Below are 10,000 nucleotides of genomic sequence, written 5' to 3' on the forward strand. Positions count from 1 at the left end.
TGGATAACAGCGTCTGCTAAATGGACTCAAATGTAAAAATGTGGACGTTAAAGGATTCTTTGTGCAGCCGTTCCTCCAGGGAGAATAGACAGACCATTGACTTACAGGAGCACATCTTTCTTGCAATCCTTGGGTTGTTGGAACTGGACCTTGAAGTTTGGGGTGGTGACCTCTCCGGGGTAATTCCTCTCCTCGGGGTAGTCCTGCATCAGGTCCATGTCCTCATGGTCGGATGAGGCAAATGACCGCGCTGTGTGGTGCTCCATCTGTGGAATCAAATGGAATCAAGAAGAGTAGAGAACACATCCGATCCTCTAGTACATTTTTAATTGTTGGTTACGCATGAGTGGACACATGGCAACGAGCCTCCATGATCAGAAAGAGGAAAAGGTGGAAGGAGGAGAACACAGCAGAGGACAGACCTCCTCTGTATCCTCTTCTCGCTGGCGGTTGGGTTTGGTGTAGTCCAGAGGCTCCTCCCAGTGTTCCTGTTTGTAGGCGTGGCCCGTGTGGGGCGAGGTCATGCCACTGCTGCCTCCGTGGTGCAGGGAGGAAGAGGAGGAGCAGGAGGGGTCCGGGGAACGCACCCCAGGGCTGGTGCCCTCTCTTTTGACGGGCTTCTTCATGCTCAGGTCAAGAGTCCCATTCTCGTCCACCTCGATGTCCATGCTCTGCAGAGGGCAATTATGGTAATGCTGACAATCGCAATAACATTACATTGTCACACGTGATACACACCACAATGTATCACGACAAGTCTATCCCCAGCGCCTGTTATCTTAATGCCCCACCTGTCTCTGTTAAACACATGTGAATGGACACACATTGCCAACAGCGCTGGTCAGGCTCCATTTGTGTTGTCAGATTTATAAGGGGAGATCGGGGAAACAGGCTCTCTCTCTTTAGTGTTCAATGTTATTCATATTACCTGTAGCGGAGCCAGAGAAATCAAAGAGGTGCACGCCGCGGCACGGTGGCTGTGGGGAGCGAGAAAAAACGGGCCCTGGTCCCAGAACGGTCCCTGGCTGATTAGCACTGCCACTGAGCTGCTACGGCTATTAATCTTCCCTTTCTATCACCCAACACCATGTCAGGGAATCTAAAAATGATGAAGCAGTCACTCTCCCCGCCAAGGCAAAAAGCTTTTAAAAAATCACAATATGGGGGAGAGTGCTGCTCCAATTACACCTCCTGTGTACAGATAGACGGGGGGGGGAGGTTGGAGGGAGGGAGGAACAGAGAGCTCCGGCCAGTAGATAATGAAAAAAGACTACCTGGTGGAGGGTAATCCAGGGAACTGGCAGCCAGCCAAATGAAAAGGATAGATGGATATAAACAAAGGAACCACACCTCAACACCATCCTCTTCCTGTTAACAAACACTACCTGATGATACATTCAGTGGGTGAGCTCTAGGAGTTTAGGGGTAACTTGGCAGTAGGTGAGCTCTAGGAGTTTAGGGGTAACTTGGCAGTAGGTGAGCTCTAGGAGTTTAGGGGTAACTTGGCAGTAGGTGAGCTCTAGGAGTCTAGGGGGTAACTTGGCAGTAGGTGAGCTCTAGGAGTCTAGGGGGTAACTTGGCAGTGGGTGAGCTCTAGGAGTCTAGGGGTAACTTGGCAGTAGGTGAGCTCTAGGAGTCTAGAGGGTAACTTGGCAGTGGGTGAGCTCTAGGAGTTTAGGGGTAACTTGGCAGTAGGTGAGCTCTAGGAGTCTAGGGGGTAACTTGGCAGTAGGTGAGCTCTAGGAGTCTAGGGGGTAACTTGGCAGTGGGTGAGCTCTAGGAGTCTAGGGGTAACTTGGCAGTAGGTGAGCTCTAGGAGTCTAGGGGTAACTTGGCAGTAGGTGAGCTCTAGGAGTCTAGGGGGTAACTTGGCAGTAGGTGAGCTCTAGGAGTCTAGGGGGTAACTTGGCAGTAGGTGAGCCCTAGGAGTCTAGGGGTAACTTGGCAGTAGGTAGGCTCTAGGAGTCTAGGGGGTAACTTGGCAGTAGGTGAGCCCTAGGAGTCTAGGGGTAACTTGGCAGTAGGTGAGCTCTAGGAGTCTAGGGGGTAACTTGGCAGTAGGTGAGCTCTAGGAGTTTAGGGGTAACTTCACAGTTGGTGAGCTCTAGGAGTCTAGGGGTAACTTCACAGTTGGTGAGCTCTAGGAGTCTAGGGGTAACTTGGCAGTAGGTGAGCTCTAGGAGTCTAGGGGGTAACTTGGCAGTGGGTGAGCTCTAGAGTCTAGGGGGTAACTTGGCAGTAGGTGAGCTCTAGGAGTCTAGGGGTAACTTGGCAGTAGGTGAGCTCTAGGAGTCTAGGGGTAACTTGGCAGTAGGTGAGCTCTAGGAGTCTAGGGGGTAACTTGGCAGTAGGTGAGCTCTAGGAGTCTAGGGGTAACTTGGCAGTGGGTGAGCTCTAGGAGTCTAGGGGTAACTTGGCAGTAGGTGAGCTCTAGGAGTTTAGGGGTAACTTGGCAGTGGGTGAGCTCTAGAAGTCAAGGGGGTGACTTGGCAATAGGTGAGCTCTAGGAGTCTAGGGGTAACTTGTTGCTACACTTCAACACTTTCCTGCCTCATATAACTGTTGCTCCTCACATCTCTAAAAGTAAAGGGAACATTTATTTTGATGGGGAGCAGGGTCTATGTTGATTGGTCTATAAACAGGGTTATAAAGATAATGGGAGGCCTTCAGTACAGTGCCTTGCTGGCCTAGTATAGGTTGTTATAGAGGTGAGGTTGCTATAGTGATACGAGGCCTACTCTGCTGGCCAGGTACCGTACAGTATGTCTCATTACAGACATGGGGAGGTGTAGCCACAGTACAGAGACAGTAATCCTACCTAGCCATGCACGTGTTCTTGTTAATAAATACATGTCAGAGAGGTGTTGCTAACTTGCTACAGAAGCCTTGTTTATACCTGGCGCATCTTTGGTCCTGATCTTGTCCACATTCACAATGTGGCTTTTGATCATCTACCCCTGTCTAAAAATGTGGACGGAATCAGGAAGTGGACACTATCAGGACAAAGGAAACATGTTAGCAGCAGGTATAAACAGGACTAAAGATAGGGAGGGCTGGTCTACCTTGCTGGCCAGGTCCTGGTGCTTGGTGCTCAGGTTCTCAGGCCTCTCCCAGCAGCGTGTGGACAGGTTTAGGATGGCGGTGGCAGCCATGTGGGCGGCCTGGGCTTCATGGGAGTAGTCGTAGGCAGAAGAAGAGGCAGTCTTTCCACTGCCTCCATGCAGGCTGAGGCTGGGAGAAGAAGACTTGGGGGACGAGAGTTTAGCTGAGGGAGCAGAGAAACAGAGATATTAGCTATATGATCTTGTCCTGTTGTGCGTCTGTATGTCTGACTTTCTGTCTGTCTGTACTCTGTACACTGTACTATGTACTCTCTGTACTCTCTACTCTCTCTGTGTGTGTGTGTGTGTGTGTGTGTGTGTGTGTGTGTGTGTGTGTGTGTGTGTGTGTGTGTGTGAGTGTGTGTGTGTGTGTGTGTGTGTGTGTGTGTGTGTGTGTGTGTGTGTGTGTGTGTGTGTGTGTGTGTGTGTGTGTGTGTGTGTGTGTGTGTGTGTGTGTGAGTGTGTGTGTGTGTGTGTCTGTGTGTCTGTGTGTGCGTGCGTGCGTGTGTGTGTGTGTGTGTGTGTGTGTGGTGTGTGTATCTGTAGGCTAAAGATATAGGGCTACAGGACAACATCACGTTTCCTTACATTTGAAGGCTTTGGTTGAGTCTTCTTCACCGATCGGTATCTTTGGAGCAAGCATGCGCTTCCCAAACACCTGACAGTCGAAGCTTGCATAATCAAAGGAGACCTTGGAGTACTTCTCCAGCTCCTTGGTCAGGTTGGCACGAGGTGTGGCAGGCACCATATTGGGCCTGTACTGCCCATAGTGAGGCACTTCCAGCTGCTTCACAAAACACATGGGCCTGGAGGAGAGAGAGAGCGAGAGAGGGAGAGAGAGAGAGAGAGAGAGAGAGAGAGAGAGAGAGAGAGAGAGAGAGAGAGCGACAGAGAAGAGAGAGAGAGAGGGAGAAAGAGTGACAGTGGGGGAGAGAGAGAGAGAGAGAGAGAGAGAGAGAGAGAGAGAGAGAGAGAGAGAGAGAGAGAGAGAGAGAGAGAGAGAGAGAGAGAGAGAGAGAGAGAGAGAGAGAGAGAGAGAGAGAGCGGGGGGAGAGAGAGAGTGACAGTGGGAGAGAGAGCGAGAGAGAGAGAGAGTGGGGGAGAGAGAGAGAGAGAGAGAGAGAGAGGGAGAGAGAGAGTGACAGTGGGAGAGAGAGCGAGAGGGGTGTGTGTGAGAAGAACAGTCTGCTTGGGATGAGATGGGCAGGATTAAAAGCTCTCTTATCAGCAGAGGGCACATTTGCATATTGTAGAGCATGGAATTGATGAGCTTTAAACCCTCTCGTTTCCTGGAGTGCCAGGGCTTTTGTCAGACCTGTTGGGGTTAAATCCACTGACAGACGAGATGGTCCTGGGAGGAGATAATGTAGCCCACTGATTTCCCTCTCCTTATCACAGAGTATAGTACCCCCTCCCTCACCCCTCCTACCATGTTCAATCCCATATCCCTTGTCACAGACAGCAGTCACAAGCCTGGAGCTCATTAACACGCTATCCTATCAGAGCTGCCCTGGAGTGGCTACGGCACCATGGTCCAAACAACATGCTCTCTCTCATGACTCATGGACACACAGGCTGTCTGGGAGAAGATGGCTTCTGTTGTGTTCACAGACACACAGACAGTGGTGAACTGAGCTGTGTGCTTTCTGCCATTGAGCACTGGGATAACCTCTCTCTTTATACAATGTGGATTCCATTACAACAGGGATATCATGTGGAATATTTAGCCAGCTTGGGTGTATTTTCTTCACACATAATAGGCCAGCTCATTTGAATGACAATGAAGAAAAAACAAGGCTAGCTTTATTATGTTTTAATCCTTGGCGCTTTGTCGGACCACAGACGAGGTTCCTCAAGGAAAGCAATTATTTTTCCTTATCCTCACAATACCCTATAACTCGCATAATTAGCTTATCGGGCGGCATTATTAATTAAAATACCAAGAAGGACGCATGTACTTAGCATAATACCTCTGTCTAGTCGTTAACTGTAATTATCATTATTTTGGGTGTGATGAGGGTGAATAGAGAGAACAGGATGTTGAGGTGACATGACATAAACATAATTATATCATTAAAACTGGGATGTCCTGATTGACACATCATAGAGGGCTCTGCCTCCCGAGCAGTCGACAACAACACTACTGGTGCTGCTCAGTCAAAGGTCACAGCCAGGGTTGGGGTCAAATCCAATTTAATTTGAAATTCCACTTCAATTTTTGAATTCACTCATGAAGTGGAGAATTTATGTTGAATTCAATTTGAAATTCAACAATCTTCAAGTTAGAATTGGAATTAGGCTGTTTGTACTTTCTGAATTGGAAGAGAGAGAGAGAGAGAGAGAGAGAGAGAGAGAGAGAGAGAGAGAGAGAGTGAGAGAGAGAGAGAGAGAGAGAGAGAGAGAGAGAGAGAGAGAGAGAGAGAGAGAGAGAGAGAGAGAGAGAGAGAGAGAGAGGTGTGACCAATCACAGGGCATGTCCTTACCTCAGGACTCTGTCATTGTTGTTGGGACTTTCTTTGAGGTGCTCTCTGATTGGCTGGGAGAGATGCTGCTTGTCAAGGTTGTGACTCTTGGACAGCTTCTCTGTGGCTGCGATGGGGCATCCTGACAAACTGGGACATCCAATAAGAGGCGAGAGTGAATACTGGGAAGGAGTCAGGCTGTTGTCAATGTACAGTACATCTACATCAAACTGATCCAGAGTGACATACAGAACATGCATTCACATAGATAAGCATATAATGACACACACACACACACACACACACACACACACACACACACACATACATACATACACACTTACACACACACACACATACATACACACTTACACACATACACCCATACACACATACATACACACATACATACACACATACACACACACACACGCACACATACACTACCAGTCAAAGGTTTGGACACACCTACTCACTCAAGGGTTTTTCTTTATTTTTACTATTTTTTACATTGTATAATAATAGTGAAGACAATACAACTATGAAATAACACAGATGGAATCATGTAGTAACCAAAAAAGTGTTAAACAAATACAAATGTATTTTATATTTGAGATTCTTCAAATAGCCACCCTTTGTCTTGATGACAGCTTTGCACACTCTTGAATGAGTAGGTGTGTCCAAACTTTTGACTGGTAGTGTACATACACACAAACACATACATCATACATACATACATACACACACACACACACACACACACACACACACACACACACACACACACACACACACACACACACACACACACACACACACACACACACACACACACACACACACACACACACACACACACACATACACATACGCATGAATGTGCCATTCAATTACTTTTTATATTACTCTTAAAACTATGACTTCAATTTTGCCGTTAGAAATCGGCCATATTAGTAGACTTATTTCATGTCAAATGTTTTCATGTCAAATGTTTTCATGTCACGTCACATTTCTATAGTTTAGACTACTTATTGTAATTATCGATATCAGTAAAATGTCCTTTATATGGGGTCTGTTTGGTCGTCACGATAATGCACGCGCACACACACACACACACACACACACACACACAGATACACAAACACACAAAAAACACATGCATAAACACACACACACACACACTGTAGAGTACCTGCGGTGGGTGTTGCGGTTGCTGTTAACATGGCCCTGTCCAGTGCAGCCTGGAGTCGGACACTTCAGGACGTTCTCATGCATGGCCAGGACTGGAGGACACACACAGGAGATTATTATTACTATTAGTATTATTATTATTATTACTACTACTACTACTATTATCATTATTATTACTAATATTATTATTACTACTACTATTATTATTATTATTACTACTATTATTATTACTGTTGTTATTATTATTATTATTACTATTATTATTATTATTATTATTACTGCTACTATTATTATTACTATTATTATTGTTATCGCTATTATTATGATCACTATTATTATTACTATTATTATTACTATTACTATTATTATTATTACTATTATTATTACTATTATTATTATTGCTACTACTATTATTATTATTACTACTATTATTATTGTTATTACTATTATTATTATCACTATTATTATAATTATTACTACTACTACTATTATTATTACTATTGTTATTATTACTATTATTATTATTACTATTATTAGTAGTAGTACTATTATTATTACTATTATTATTACTATTATTATTATTACTGTTATTAGTACTAATATTAGTATTATTACTATTATTATTATTATTATTGCTACTACTATTATTATTATTACTACTATTATTATTGTTATTACTATTATTATTATTATTATCACTATTATTATTATTACTACTAATATTATTATTATTACTATTGTTATTATTACTATTATTATTATTACTATTATTATTATTATTACTACTATTATTATTATTACTACTATTATTAGTAGTAGTATTACTATTATTATTATTAGTACAACTATTACTATTATCATTATTATTATTACTATTATTATTATTATTACCATTATTGTTATTAGTACTATTATTATTATTACTGTTATTAGTATTACTATTATTATTACTACTATTATTAGTATTAGTATTAGTATTACTACTATTATTATTATTATTGTAATTACTATTATTATTATTATTATTATTATTATTATTATTATTATTACTATTATTACTATTATTATTAACACGTTCTCATGCATGGCCAGGACTGGAGAGGAGAGGAGGACACACACTGACAGGGGATTATTACTAACTAGTTCTCTAGTTAGAATAGAGAATGGCTTTCTGCCTGTGTGACTTGGAGAGGGTATAGGGAATTGGGTATAGGGTACAGAGCTAGGCTCTCCAACCCTGTTCCTGGAGAGCTACCCTCCTGTAGGGAGGGACGGTACCTCTCCAGGAACAGGGTTGGAGAGCCCTGGTATAGGGTATTGGGTATAGGGTATAGGGTATAGGGTATAGGGTATAGGGTATAGGGTATAGGGTATAGGGTATGGGGTATTGGGTATAGGGTATTGGGTATTGGGTATAGGGTATTGGGTATTGGGTATAGGGTATTGGGTACAGGGTACAGGGTATAGGTATAGGGTATTGGGTACAGGGTATAGGGTATTGGGTGTAGGGTATTGGGTATAGGGTATAGGGTATTGGGTATAGGGTATTGGGTACAGGGTACAGGGTATAGGTATAGGGTATTGGGTACAGGGTATAGGGTATAGGGTATTGGGTATAGGGTATAGGGTATAGGTATAGGGTATAGGGTATAGGGTATTGGGTATAGGTACTGACTCTCAGGGGGGATCCTGTCCTTGTGTGGACAGCCAGACAGGCTGCGGTGGTGGGGGGTAGAGTCCAGTAACATGACCAGTCCCGTCACAGCCAGGGGTGGGGCATTTGATCTCCCTCTTCTCTGACCTGCTGCCCTCTGTAGAGGCAGCTAGAAGAGACACAACATACTGCTGCTTAACCATCTGCCTTGTCAGCCAAAGAGAAAACAAAACAAAAACTCACACGCATGATCAAATTACATGTAAATAGACTTGTGGATGCTTTGTCTGTGTGGAGCAGGGAACTCATTTGGTCAAATTCAAGAGTGAAAAGGACAGTGTTCACTATTATATATCTTCCCACCAGAGCGAGGGAGAAAGAAAGGAAGTGGTGGGAAAGCGATGCTGTATTGGCCTCCAAATTGAATGCTAACGAGACATGCACCTTCTAATTAGTGCTGGGCAGAACATGAGCATTGCCACAGGGGGGTAAAACGGGGGCAGGTTGCCCCACTAGGCATGGCCTGTTAGCGTCAGAGGCATGACAAATGGGCACAGTGCCAGGACACAACTAGGCCCAAACAAAAACACATTAATAAAGACTGCACCAATCTCATTTTGGAGCATCTTGCTCTCTCTCTCTCTCTCTCTCTCTCTCTCTCTCTCTCTCTCTCTCTCTCTCACTTTCTCGCTCTCTCTCTGTCTCAATCACTATTTCCCTTTATGGAAACCAATTCACTGGATCCACTTCATCTCAGTGGTTTAAAGGCCAAACACAACTCTGTGGTGAGTGACTCACTGATGTGTATCTGTGGGTCTGTTTATATGTGGTCATGTATTCCAATATGTATGTGTGTTCACACAAGGCTGCATAATATGCATATGGATATTGCTCTGCACTGTTTGCTGTTTGGGGTTTTAGGCTGGGTATCTGTAAAGCACTTTGTGACAACTGCTGATGTAAAAAGGGCTTTATAAAATACATTTGATTGATTGATTGAATTCCCACCCTTGCCTTTGCTGCTGAAGTAGCTCTTGCACCCTTGCCTTTGCTGCTGAAGTAGCTCTTGCGCATGGTGTCCAGGTGTTTGGGCCGGTCGTCCATGGTGAAGTAGCGGTGGTGGAGCTCCGGGGGTGACGACGGGGTGACGGAAGAGGAGGTCGCGAGGCCCCTTCACCTGTTCTGCCTTCAGGGCGATGGCCTGCTCCAGAAGCCCCAGGTTACCCCGGGTCATATCATACATCTCTGACTCATCCGTCCACCTCTGAGACAAACTCTCATCTTCTTCCTCCTCATCACCATCTTCTTCATCGTAGTCCTTCCCCGAATCCTCTGAGCGCACCTCGATGATGTCAGAGGCTGCTGAGGCCTTATGGGAGGTGTAGTGCTGTAAGGGGCTGACTCTGTGGGGGTTGTAGTTCTCCAGTGGGCTGGTCCTTTGGGGGTTGTAGTTCTCCAGGTGGCTGGTCCTGTGGGGGATGTAGTCCTCTGTAGTCCTGGCCCTGTTGTCCTCTCTCTCCCTCCGTGTGGCTGGTCCCTGAGCTGCTGCAGTGATGGTGATGGTTGTGGGCAGGAAGACAGGGTGCACTCTC

General features: G+C 44.8%; 1 pseudogene across 1 annotated transcript in view; it reads right to left on the bottom strand.

Moving 5' to 3' along the window:
- Positions 1 to 101: 101 nt before the first annotated feature.
- Positions 102 to 10,000, bottom strand: part of LOC311125519 (myelin transcription factor 1-like) — a 16,390-nt pseudogene continuing 6,491 nt past the window's right edge. Inside the window, exons 5-12 of the transcript in view lie at positions 9,449 to 10,000; positions 8,430 to 8,577; positions 6,756 to 6,846; positions 5,585 to 5,713; positions 3,690 to 3,907; positions 3,063 to 3,265; positions 423 to 671; positions 102 to 266 (exon numbers count right to left, since the gene is read on the bottom strand). The exon at positions 9,449 to 10,000 is cut by the window's right edge and continues 662 nt beyond it. The product of the transcript in view is annotated as a myelin transcription factor 1-like (transcript). The remainder of the gene's footprint in view (positions 267 to 422; positions 672 to 3,062; positions 3,266 to 3,689; positions 3,908 to 5,584; positions 5,714 to 6,755; positions 6,847 to 8,429; positions 8,578 to 9,448) is intronic.

Source organism: Coregonus lavaretus (genome assembly GCF_964263955.1).
Source record: "Coregonus lavaretus genome assembly, contig: HAP1_SCAFFOLD_8994, whole genome shotgun sequence".
Taxonomy (NCBI): domain Eukaryota; kingdom Metazoa; phylum Chordata; class Actinopteri; order Salmoniformes; family Salmonidae; genus Coregonus; species Coregonus lavaretus.